This window comes from Somniosus microcephalus, chromosome 16 (assembly GCF_052327205.1).
Source record: "Somniosus microcephalus isolate GS21.2 chromosome 16, FLI_Smic_1.0, whole genome shotgun sequence".
Classification (NCBI taxonomy): domain Eukaryota; kingdom Metazoa; phylum Chordata; class Chondrichthyes; order Squaliformes; family Somniosidae; genus Somniosus; species Somniosus microcephalus.
Window position 1 is genome coordinate 97,766,534 of NC_141002.1, and position 13,288 is coordinate 97,779,821.

Below are 13,288 nucleotides of genomic sequence, written 5' to 3' on the forward strand. Positions count from 1 at the left end.
TTTGTGCAAAACTAGCGAAAGTAGCACAAAAGTCTTTTTCATAAAAGAAAGTTGTTATTCTGAGAGGGCTCATTTTAACCCCTTCAATGCTCATCATTTGTGATCACCGAGTACAATAATAGAAAGCTCACTTCCCAAACAGATGAAGTGGGTTGCAGTGCTCAGTGCAGTTGATGAGTACAAAGGTGGGGCATTTGGTTTTCTTGCTGCTGGCTAGTACATGACTTGTTTTCTTGAGGCTAGTGGTCAGGCTGTAACTCTTCACTGCTACATACAGCTATCATTTGGTCTTACTTTAGTAGCGAGTATTAAAAATCATAAACAAAAAGGGGCAGAAACAACCTGAATGTGTTCTCAATATTGCCATGTGATGCACATAGATCGATCTGTATTATGAATTATACCATAGAAACATAGAAAAATAGGAACAGGAGTAGGTCATTCGGCCCTTCGAGCCTGCTCCGCCATTCAATATGATCATGGCTGATCCTCTATCTCAATACCATATTTCTGCTCTCTCCCCATACCCCTTGATGCCTTTGGTGTCTAGAAATCTATCAATCTCCTTCTTAAATATATTCAGTGACTTGGCCTCCACAGCCTCCTGTAGAGAATTCCATAGGTTCGCCACCCTCTGAGTGAAGAAATTTCTCCTCATCTCAGTCCTAAATGTCCTACCCCGTATCCTGAGACTGTGACCCTCATTCTAGACCCCCAGCCAGGGGAAACATCCGCCCTGCATCCAGTCTGTCCAGCCCTGTCAGAATTTTATACGTTTCAATGAAATCCCCTCTCATTCCTCTAAACTCTAGTGTATGCAGGCCTAGTCGACCCAATCTCTCCTTATACGACATTCCTGCCATCCCAGGAATCAGTCTGGTGAACCTTCGCTGCACTTCCTCTATGCCACGTATATCCTTTCTTAGGTAAGGAGACCAAAACTGCACACAGTACTCCAGGTGTGGTCTCACCAAGGCCATGTATAACTGTAGTAAGACATCTTTGCTCCTGTACTCAAATCCTCTTGCAATGAAGGCCAACATACCATTTGCCTTCCTAACTGCTTGCTGCACCTGCATGTTTGCTTTCAGTGACTGGTGTACAAGGACGCCCAGATCCCTTTGTATATCAGCATTTCCCAATCTAGCACCATTTAAATAATACTCTACCTTTCTGTTTTTCCTACTGAAGTGGATAACTTCACATTTATCCACGTTATACTGCATCTGCCATGTATTTGCACACTCACTCAACTTGTCTAAATCACCTTGAAGTCTCTTTGCATCCTCCTCACAACTCACAATCCCACCTAGTTTCGTGTCGTCAGCAAACTTGGAAATATTATATTTGGTTCCCTCATCCAAATCATTGATATATATTGTGAATAGCTGGGGCCCAAGCACTGATCCCTGCGGTACCCCACTAGTCACCGCCTGCCACCCCGAAAAAGACCCATTTATTCCTACTCTCTGTTTCCTGTCTGTTAACCAATTTTCAATCCATGCCGGTATATTACCCCCAATCCCATGTGCTTTAATTTTGCACACTAACCTCTTATGTGGGACTTTATCAAAGGCCTTCTGAAAATCCAAATAAACCACATCCACTGGTTCTCCCTTATCTATTCTACCAGTTACATCCTCAAAAAACTCCAGTAGGTTTGTCAAACACGATTTCCCTTTCATAAATCCATGTTGACTTTGTCTCATCCCGCTGATATTTTCTAAGTGTCCTGTTATCACATCCTTTATAATAGACTCTAGCATTTTCCCCACTACTGATGTTAGACTAACCAATCTGTTGTTCCCTGTTTTCTCTCTCCCTCCTTTTTTAAATAGTGTGGTTACATTTGCCACTCTCCAATCTGCAGGAACTCTTCCATAATCTATAGAATTTTGGAAGATGACAACAAATGCATCCACTATTTCCATGGCTACCTCTTTTAGTACTCTGGGATGCAGATTATCAGGCCCTGGGGATTTATCAGCTTTCAGTCCCATTAATTTCTCCAGCACTATTTTTTTACTAATACTAATTTCCTTTAATTCCTCCTTCTCACTAGACCCTTTGTTCCCTAGCATTTCTGGGAAGTTATTTGTGTCCTCTTCCGTGAAGACAGAACCAAAGTATTTGTTTAATTACTCAGCCATTTCCTTGTTCCCCATTATAAATTCTCCCGTTTCTGACTGTAAGGGACCTACATTTGTCTTCACTAATCTTTTTCTTTTTACATACTTGTAGAAGCTTTTACAATCCGCTTTTATGTTCCTTGCAAGTTTACTCTCATACTCTATTTTCCCCTCTTAATCAATCTCTTGGTTCTGTTTTGCTGAACTCTAAACTGCTCCCAGTCCTCAGGCTTGCTACTTTTTCTGGCAACTTTATATGACGCCTCTTTGGATCTAATACTATTAATTTCTTTTGTTAGCCATGGTTGGGCCACTTTTCCTTTTGTGTTTTTGCACCAGAAAGGAATGTATAACTGTTGCAATTCATGCATTCGTTCCGTAAATGTTAGCCATTGCCTAGCCACCATCATGCCTTTTAATGAAGATCCCCAATCTATCATAGCCAACTCACTCCTCATACCTTTGTAGTTTCCTTTGTTTAGATTTAGGACCCTAGTTTTGGATTGGACTTCTTCACTTTCCATTTTAATGAAGAATTCTATCATGTTATGGTCACTCTTCCCTAAAGGACCCCGCACAACAAGATTATTAATTACCCCTTCTCATTGCACAATACCCAATCTAGGATAGCCTGTTCCCTAGTTGGCTTCTCAACATATTGGTCTAAAAAACCATCTCGTACACACTCCAGGAATTCATCCTCCACAGTATTATTGCTAATTTGGTTTGGCCAGTCTATATGTAGATTAAAATCACCCATGATTACTGTAGTACCCTTGTTACATGCACATGCACCTCTAATTTCCTGTTTGATGCCATCTCCTATGTTTGGAGGCCTATAGACAACTCCCACCAATGTTTTCTGCCCTTGGTGCTTCTTAGCTCCACCCAGACTGATTCTACATCTTGATTTTCTGAGCCAATATCCTTTCTCACTATTGCTCTGATTTCATCCTTTACTAACAAGGCCACCCCACCTCCTTTTCCTTTTTGCCTGTCCTTCCTAAATATTGAATATCCTTGGATATTCAGCTCCCAGCCTTGATCACCCTGCAGCCATGTCTCCGTGATCGCAATTATATCGTATCCGTTTACATCTATTTGCGCTGTTAATTCGTCTACCTTATTACTGATGCGCTATCAATTACTCATAAAAGACTGAGAGTTAAGAGAGTAACTAAAGGCTTTTATTAACAAAAGAATGAAGGTCTGCCTCGAGTGGTCGACCGGTCCAGAAATACAAAGGGGCTGGGGAGCAGTCACCTTTATACTAGGACTTGTGGGAGGAGTCAGCCGAGGCATGTCCAGGCATGTACACAGTGGAATACAAACAGTGGTTTACCACAATTACAAATGCTCCATGCATTCCGATACAGTGCCTTTAGATTTGTCTTTTTAACCATCTTAACATTTTTTTGTACTATGGTCCTATTTGTCTTATCATTTTTTCTTACCTGGACCCTATTTGTTCGTGCACTCCTTTGTTTGTATGCTCTGTCCCTCCCTGACACAATCTGGTTATCCTTACCCCAATCACTTTCCTGCACTGCTTCCTTGTCTTTTCTCTTTATTCTAGATTTCTCTCCACCAGGACCCTCCCCCCCACCCCCCTTATTTAGTTTAAAGCCCTATCTACCTCCCTAGTTATTCGTTTCGCCAGAACTCTGGTCCCAGCATGGTTCAGGTGTAGTCCGTCCCAACGGAACAGCTCTCTCTTTCCCCAGTACTGGTGCCAGTGCCACATGAATCGAAACCCACTTCTCCCACACCAATCTTTGAGCCACGCATTCACCTTCCTGATCCTATTGACCCTATGCCAATTTGCCCATGTATTCGGTAATAATCCAGAGATTATGACCTTTGTGGTTCTGCTTTTTAATTTAGTCCCTAGCTACTCAAACTCTCTCAGCAGAACCTCTTTCTTTGTCCTACATAGGTCGTTGGTACCTACGTGGACCATGACAACTGGATCCTCCCCCTCCTACTCCAAGTTCTTCTCAAGCCCGGAGGAGATGTCCTTTACCCTGGCTCTGGGTAGGCAACATAGCTTTTGGGACTCACGATCCTGGCTGCAGAGAACAGTGTCTATCCCCCTAACTATATTGTCACCTACTACAACCACCTTCCTTTTTACTCCCCCTACTTGAACGGCTTCCTGTACCACGGTGCCGTGGTCAGTTTGCTCGTCCTCCCCGCAGTCACCGCACTGGTCCACAAGAACCTTGAATCTACTGGACAAGTGCAGGGACTGCACCAGCCTCACCTTTTATTTTTTATTCGTTCTTGGGATCTGGGCGTCGCTGGCAAGGCCAGCATTTATTGCCCATCCCTAATTGCCCTTGAGAAGGTGGTGGTTGTGGTAAACCACTAATCTGCCTGTACAGAACATGTCTGGGCATGCCTCAGCTGGCTCCGCCCCTGGCTCCATCCCTAAACCCAGGTATAAAGGTGATTGACCTCCAGTCCCCCTGGCTTTAAGGATCGGTCTACCAGCAGAGGCATGCTCGTATTCTTTTGTTAATAAAAGCCTACTTGTTATAAGTTTAACTCTTAAGTCTTCTGGAGTTATTGATGGCGCATCAATTTTATTAACAAAAGGTTTTGAAATGGAGCAAATCCTGAAACCGGAACGCCTGGAACTGGACCTTCAAACGGCGGATGCATCAAATAACTTCGAGCACTGGCTGAGCTGCTTCGAAGCATTCCTGCAGGCCTCCAGCACTACCGTCAGGACCGAAGCCGACAAACTGCTAGTACTGAACTCACGGGTGAGCCACCAAGTATATTCGATTATCCGAGACGCTATATCCTACACGGCCGCTATCACGATACTAAAAGAACAATATACTAAGCCAGTCAACGAGGTCTACGCTAGACACCTCCTGGCTACCCGCAAACAGCGACCCGGGGAATCGGGTGACGAATACCTACGGGCACTGAGAGTCCTCGGCCGGGAGTGCAAGTGCAAATCGGTGACGGCCGCGGAAAATACTGATGACCTAATCAGAGACGCCTACGTCGCCGGCATCAGGTCCAGCTACACTCGACAAAGACTGCTAGAGCAAAGTGGGCTCAAACTGCAGAAGGCTGTGGCCCTTGCTAACTCGCTGGACGTGGCCTTCCGAAACATGGATGCCTACCCCCCCCGACCATACGGCCCTCCCCGCCCCGTGGATGTCGCGGGGGCCGCCATCTTGGGACACGGTAAGGCCACAGGCCTGCGCCACGCCACCACCGCCACGGCCCACCTGCAGCCCAACTACAGCTGCGATGTCCAGAGGCTCAAAGTGCTATTTCTGTGGCCAGGCCAAGCACCCCAGACAACACTGCCCGGTGAAGGACGCGATCTGCTCCAAATGCGGAAAGAAGGGGCACTATGCCAAAGTGTGCAGGGCGAAACCGACCAACTCCAGCAGCGCCGCGTGTGAGCCATGCAGGTCGCCATCTTGGACACCACCAGCCGCGTGTGAGCCGTGCGGGCCGCCATCTTGGCCATCACCAGCCGCGTGTGAGCGGTGCGGGCCGCCATCTTGGACGTCACTTTGGGACCAGGCCCCTGACTCCCCCACTGCCTCGCGCGAGTACAACAGCGACCCACCGACCTCAACGATGGCCTCCATCATCCTGGACCAATCCAGGCTTCACCAACTGGCCAGGTCCACGATGGACATCAAGGTAAACGGTCACGCAACAAACTGCCTATTTGACTGCGGGAGCATGGAGAGCTTTATCCACCCCGACACGGTGCGACGCTACTCCCTATCAGTCATGCCCACGCGCCACCGGGTCTCTATGGCCTCCAAGTCCCATACGGCGGATGTCGGCGGCTACTGTGTAGCGACCCTGACAGTAATGGGCACAGAGTACAAAGACTTTAAACTCCTTGTCCTGCCACAGCTCTGCGTTGCTGTGCTACTGGGACTGGATTTCCAGTGCCACCTAGAGAGTGTCATGATAGCGTACGGTGGGCCCCTGCCCCCACTTACAGTCTGCAGCCGGCAAAATTTAAAACAACCGCCGCGCACAATATGCAGCCTATCCACCCTGAAAGTCAGCCCCCCCCCCCCGTTGTTTGCTAATCTCGCCCACGACTGCAAGCCCATCGCAACAAAAAGCAGGCGGTACAGTGCCGGGGATAGAAGCTTCATTAAAATAGAAGTAGAGAGACTCCTGCGGGAGGGGATTATCGAGGGCAGCACCAGCCCATGGCGAGCCCAAGTAGTGGTCGTGAAGACCGGCGAGAAACAGCGCCTGGTCATTGACTACAGTCAAACAATCAATAGGTATACCCAATTAGACGCATACCCCCTTCCCCGCATATCTGATATGGTCAATCAGATTGCACAGTACCGGGTATTCTCTACCATTGACCTGAAGTCGGCATACCACCAACTCCCTATCAGGCCTGAAGACCGCCAGTATACTGCCTTCGAGGCAAACGGCCGCCTCTACCACTTCCTCAGAGTCCCCTTCGGCGTCACCAACGGGGTCTCAATCTTCCAAAGGGAGATGGACCGGATGGTTGACCAGAACGCGCTGCAGGCCACTTTTCCCTACCTGGACAATGTCACCATCTGCGGCCATGACCAGCAGGGCCATGACGCCAATCTAGAAAAATTCCTCCGAACAGCCCAGCACTTAAATTTGACATACAACAAAGAAAAGTGTATGTTTCGCACCACCCGCCTCGCTATCCTTGGCTGTGTAGTGGAAAACGGAGTCATCGGCCCCGACCCCGACCGAATGCGCCCCCTTCTGGAACTACCCCTGCCTCACTGCCTCAAAGCCCTGAAGAGATGTCTGGGGTTTTTCTCTTATTACGCCCAATGGGTGCCCAATTACGCGGACAAAGCCCGGCCCCTTATCAAGTCAACCTCCTTCCCCCTGGTGGCAGAAGCCCGTGCAGCCTTCACCCGCATAAAAGAGGACATTGCAAAGGCTATAATGCACGCCGTGGACGAGTCCATCCCTTTCCAAGTGGAGAGCGATGCGTCTGACTTCGCCCTGGCCGCAACCCTTAACCAGGCGGGGAGACCCGTGACCTTCTTTTCACAAACCCTCCAGGGCCCCGAAATTAGACACTCCTCAGTTGAAAAGGAGGCCCAGGCTATAGTGGAGGCTGTACGGCATTGGAGGCATTACCTGGCCGGTAAACGCTTCACCCTGCTCACTGACCAACGATCAGTAGCATTTATGTTCAATAACAAGCAGAGGGGCAAAATCAAAAACGACAAGATATTGCGGTGGAGGATCGAATTATCCACCTACAATTATGATATCTTATACCGGCCCGGGAAACTTAATGAGCCCCCGGACGCCCTATCCCGTGGAACATGTGCCAACGCACAGGTCGATAGGCTACGGGCCCTCCACAACGATCTCTGCCACCCGGGGGTCACCAGGTTTTTCCACTTCATTAAGGCCCGCAACCTGCCTTACTCCATTGAGGAGGTCAGGACCATGACCAGGAACTGCCAAGTCTGTGCCGAATGCAAACCGCACTTTTATAGGCCAGACAGGGCGCACCTGATAAAAGCCACCCGCCCCTTCGAGCGCCTAAGCGTAGATTTTAAAGGGCCCCTCCCCTCCTCTGACCGCAACACGTACTTCCTCAACATCATTGACGGGTACTCCCGTTTCCCGTTCGCTATCCCCTGCCCGGACATGACCAGCGCCACAGTCATCAAATGTCTCACTGACCTCTTCGCCATATTCGGTTTTCCCAGCTACATCCATAGTGACAGGGGCTCGTCGTTCATGAGCGACGAGCTGTGCCAGTACCTGCTCGAAAAAGGGATAGCCATGAGCAGGACCACCAGCTACAACCCCCGGGGTAACGGACAAGTAGAAAGGGAGAACGCGACAGTGTGGAAAACCGCCATGCTAGCCTTAAAGTCCAGAGGCCTCCCAACCTCCCGCTGGCAAGAAGTCCTCCCCGATGCGCTTCACTCCATACGGTCACTACTCTGTACCGCCACAAACGCCACCCCTCACGAGAAAATGTTCGTCTTCCCTAGGAAATCCACCTCGGGGACATCGCTACCGCCATGGCTGACGTCTCCAGGGCCCGTCTTGCTCAGGAAGCACATGAGGAGCCATAAAACAGACCCCCTGGTCGAAAGGGTCCACCTCCTCCACGCCAACCCACAATATGCATACGTGGCGTATCCTGACGGGCGGGAGGACACGGTCTCCATACGAGACCTCGCACCCTCAGGTGCCACCGAAAACACCATTACCCACTACCCATTACCATTACCCACTACCATTACCCACGACATACCCCTAGAAGGGAATCCACCTCTAACCCAAGTAGACAGCACGCCAGGGCCCTGTGACCCACCCTTATACACCCACCGACCCCGCACCCACGAAGACAACACGCCGGTGCTCCGGCCCACGTGGGAAACGGCCGCGGGAAAAGAACCGCCGCAGCCGGCACCACGACGATCACTACGGCAGACAAGACCCCCGGAGAGACTTGCCTATACGAACTTCTGAGACACATCACCCCGCCGGACTCATTTTAAACAAGGGGTGAATGTGGTAAACCACTAATCTGCCTGTACAGAACATGTCTGGGCATGCCTCAGCTGGCTCCGCCCCTGGCTCCACCCCTAAGCCCAGGTATAAAGGTGATTGACCTCCAGTCCCCCTGGCTTTAAGGATCGGTCTACCAGCAGAGGCATGCTCGTATTCTTTTGTTAATAAAAGCCTACTTGTTATAAGTTTAACTCTTAGTCTTCTGGAGTTATTGATGGTGCATCAGGCTCTGGGTAGGCAACATAGCTTTCGGGACTCACGATCCTGGCTGCAGAGAACAGTGTCTATCCCCCTAACTATATTGTCACCTACTACAACCACCTTCCTTTTTACTCCCCCTACTTGAACGGCTTCCTGTACCACGGTGCCGTGGTCAGTTTGCTCGTCCTCCCCGCAGTCACCGCACTGGTCCACAAGAACCTTGAATCTACTGGACAAGTGCAGGGACTGCACCAGCCTCACCTTTTATTTTTTATTCGTTCTTGGGATCTGGGCGTCGCTGGCAAGGCCAGCATTTATTGCCCATCCCTAATTGCCCTTGAGAAGGTGGTGGTGAGCCGCCTTCTTGAACCGCTGCAGTCCATGAAAGAAAGACTTACATTTATATAGCGCCTTTCATGACCACCTGATGTCTCAAAGCATTTTACAGCCAATGAAGTACTTTTTTTTGAAGTGTAGTCACTGTTGTAATGTGGGAAACGCGGCAGCCAATTTGCGCATAGCAAGCACCCACAAACAGCACTGTGATAATGACCAGATAATCTGTTTCTGTTATGTTGATTGAGGGATAAATATTGACCATGACACTAGGGATAACTCCTCTGCTCTTCTTCAAATAGTGACATGGGATCTTTTACGTCCACCTGACGGGGCCTCGGTTTAACGTCTCATCCGAAAGACGGCACCTCCAACAGTGCAGTACTCCCTCAGCACTGTACTGGAGTGTCAGCCTAGATTTATATGCTTAAGTCCCTGGAGTGAGACTTGAACCCCCAAACTTCTAGACTCAGAGGCGAGTCCCTACCCACTGAGCCCCAGCTGACACTGTGGTGAAGGTGCTCCCACAGTGCTGTTAGGGAGGGAGTTCCAGGATTTTGACTCAGTGACGATGAAGGAACGGCGATATATTTCCAAGTCAGGATGGTGTGTAACTTGGAGGGGAACTTGAAGGTGATGGTGTTCCCATGCGCCTGCTGCCCATGTCCTTCTAGGTGGTAGAGTTTGTGGGTTTGGGAGGTGCTGTCGAAGAAGCCTTGGTGAGTTGCTGCAGTGCATCTTGTAGATGGTACACACTGCAGCCACGGTACGCCGGTGGTGGAGGGAGTGAATGTTTAAGATGGTGGATGGGGTGCCAGTCAAGTCGGCTGCTTTGTCCTGGATGGTATTGAGCTTCTTGAGTGTTGTTGGAGTTGCAGTCATCCAGGCAAGTGGAGAGTATTCCATCACACTCCTGACTTGTGCCTTGTAGATGGTGGAAAGGCTTTGGGGAATCAGGAGGTGAGACACTCGCTGCAGAATACCCAGCCTTTGACCTGCTGTTGTGGTCACAGTATTTATGTGGCTGGTCCAGTTAAGTTTCTGGTCAATGGTGACCCCCCAGAATGTTGATGGTGATGGATTTGGTGATGGTAATGCCGTTGAATGTCAAGGGGCGGTGGTTAGATGCTCTCTTGTTGGAGGTAGTCATTGCCTAGCACTTGTGTGGCATGAATATTACTTGCCATTTATCAGCCCAAGCCTGAATGTTGTCCAGGTCTTGCTGCATGCAGGCATGGACTGCTTCATTATCTGACGAGTTACGAATGGAACTGAACACTGCGCAGTCATCAGTGAACATCCGTACTTCTAACCTTATGATGGAGGGAAGGAAGGTCATTGATGAAGCCATGAGACTTCATAGGGTCCCGAGTCAATGTTGAGGACTTACAGGGCCAATCCTTCCCGACTGTATACCACTGTGCCGCCTCCTCTGGTGGGCCTGTCCTGTCGGTGGGACAGGACATACCCAAGGATGGTGATGGAGGAGTCTGGGAAATAACAACAGAAAATGCTGGAAAAACTCAGCAGGCCAGGCAACATCCGTGGAGAGAGAAATAGAGTCAACTTTTCAGGGCGAAGCCTTTCGTCAGGACTGAAAAAACACAGGAAATGAAAAGGCCAGTTTGAGGGCTGGGAAATGGGGATGAAATGGAGTCTGGGACATTGGCTGAAAGGTATGATTCAGTTGTTATTTCGGATTTCCAGCATCCACAGTATTTTGCTATCCTATTACATTATCAGACAGAACCTGACACCGAGCCACATAAAGATATATTAAGGCAGGTGACCAAAAACTAGGTCAAAGAGGTAGGTTTTAAGCAGCATCTTAAAGGAGAAGAGGCGTAGAGGTTTAGGGAGGGAAATCCAGAGCTAGACAGCTGAAGGCACGATAGCAAAATACTGCAGATGCTGGAAATCTGAAATAACAACAGGAAATGCTGGAAAAACTCAGCAGGCCAGGCAACATCCGTGGAGAGAGAAATAGAGTCAACGTTTCGGGTCGAAACCCTTCGTCAGGACTGAAAAAGCTCAGGAAATGAAACAGATTAAAAGGCCAGGTTGGGGGCTGGGAAATGGGGGTGAGAGAACAAAAGAGAAGTGAAGAGACATTAAGAGGTATTCAAAACCAGACGAGATGGTGATCGGACTAGTGGAGACAAAAGACGGCTCTAGATTAGGTGTGAAATGCGCTGGCAGAATGAGGGACAGCTGCCATGTGGGAGAGAAAAAAAGGGGGGAAGGGCACAAAACAAAGGTGTGGATAAAAAATATATAAAAATGTAATAGGGGCTGAGGTTATGATCTGAAATTGTTGAACTCGATATTGAGTCGGAAGGCTGTAAAGTGCCTAATCGGAAGATGAGGTGCTGTTCCACGAAGGCACGGTCGCTTATTGTGGAGTGCTGAAAATGGACGGATGTGTGAGTCAAGGTGAGGTGGGGTGTGTGGAGAGAGTCTGGGTCTGTTGTAGAGTAATTGTTTGCTATAATTAGTCATCAACACCATTACCATTGTAGAAGGTCAACTAGATGGACTTTGGTCTTTTTCATCTAGCAATTCCTATGTGCAATAGATGAGAGTACGTACTGCCAGACTTGGGCCCTGACAATAAATCCCCAAAAAACCAAAGTCCTTGTGTTCCAGCAAAGATCCAAACAACATGGACCCACAATAAATTTCACAGTAGGAACAACCAAAATTGAACAAACCACTCACTACACATACTTGGGCTTAAAAATCAGTTCTACGGGAAACTTCAAACTGGCTGTGAATGAACTGAAAGAGAAAGCAAGAAGGGCTTTCTATGCCATCAAAAAATCAATCCAAATAGAAATCCCAATTAGCATTTGGCTCAAAATTTTCAAATCAGTAATTGAACCAATTGCACTCTATGGCAGTGAGGTCTGGGGACCACTAACACAACAAGATTTTGCAAAATGGGACAAACACCCAATTGAGATCCTACATGCGGAATTCTGTAAAAGTATCCTCCGGACTCAAAGGAAAACAGTAAACAACGCATGCAGGGCGGAACTAGGCCAATACCCATTAATAATCACTATCCAAAAAAGAGCCACCAAATTTTGGAATCACCTACAAATGAGCAACCCCCAATGCTATCACTACGACGCCCTGAAATGCCAAGAGCTGACCATAAAGAAGAATACCCTCAGTCAACTAGTCCTGGGACTCAATAAAGTAACTAATAACAATACTAACAATAACCAGCCCCAGGACAGTGACAGGGTAACACAAAGAATTCGACCCAACACAATCGTCGCTAAGCAAAAGGAAAAATATCTGTCATATTGGGCAGAAACAACAAAAACCCAAAGCAAACTCAATTGCTACTTGGACCTAAACAGACAATACAACATAGCTGATTACCTGACCATGGTAAAGGATAACAAACTGAGAAGAACCTTGACAAGGTACAGACTTAGCGAACATAGCCTAGCGATCGAAAAAGGCAGACCAGGCTGCCAAGAGAAGACAGGATATGCTCTCACTGCAGTCAGGGAGTAGTTGAGACAGAGATGCACTTCCTCACAGCCTGTGGAAAATATCAGGGCATCAGAGAGAATTTCTATCAAAAATTCTCACAAATATGCCCTGAATTCAGAAATCTGACTGACAACCAAAAACTCCCATTCCTACTGGGGGAGGAGAGAAGCTGTGTAACACTGGCGGCACACTATGTTACAGCTTGCCATGAACAGAGGGACAACCAGTAAACTAAGACAAGAGTATATATAAACAAGGCGAAAATATATTTATAAACTCAGGGATATACCTGTTTATACACTGTATGAATGGAACTGCGTTTATGTGTTCAACCATAAATGTATTTTGATGCTTTGGCAACATAAGATGTACCTTATCATGCCAATAAAGCGATTTGTATTGTATTGTATTGTATTGTACTGGCGTGGCTCTGGTGTCAAAACTGGTGACACACACAGGTTATTTTTAAGTCAGGTTCCCTCTTGATCTGTGAGCTTTTTGCGGGGCGGGGCTGTCAGTGTAGCTTTCTTTTGAAGCTGTTTTTTCGGCTTTTGCTAGTTTCCTTAGGTTGG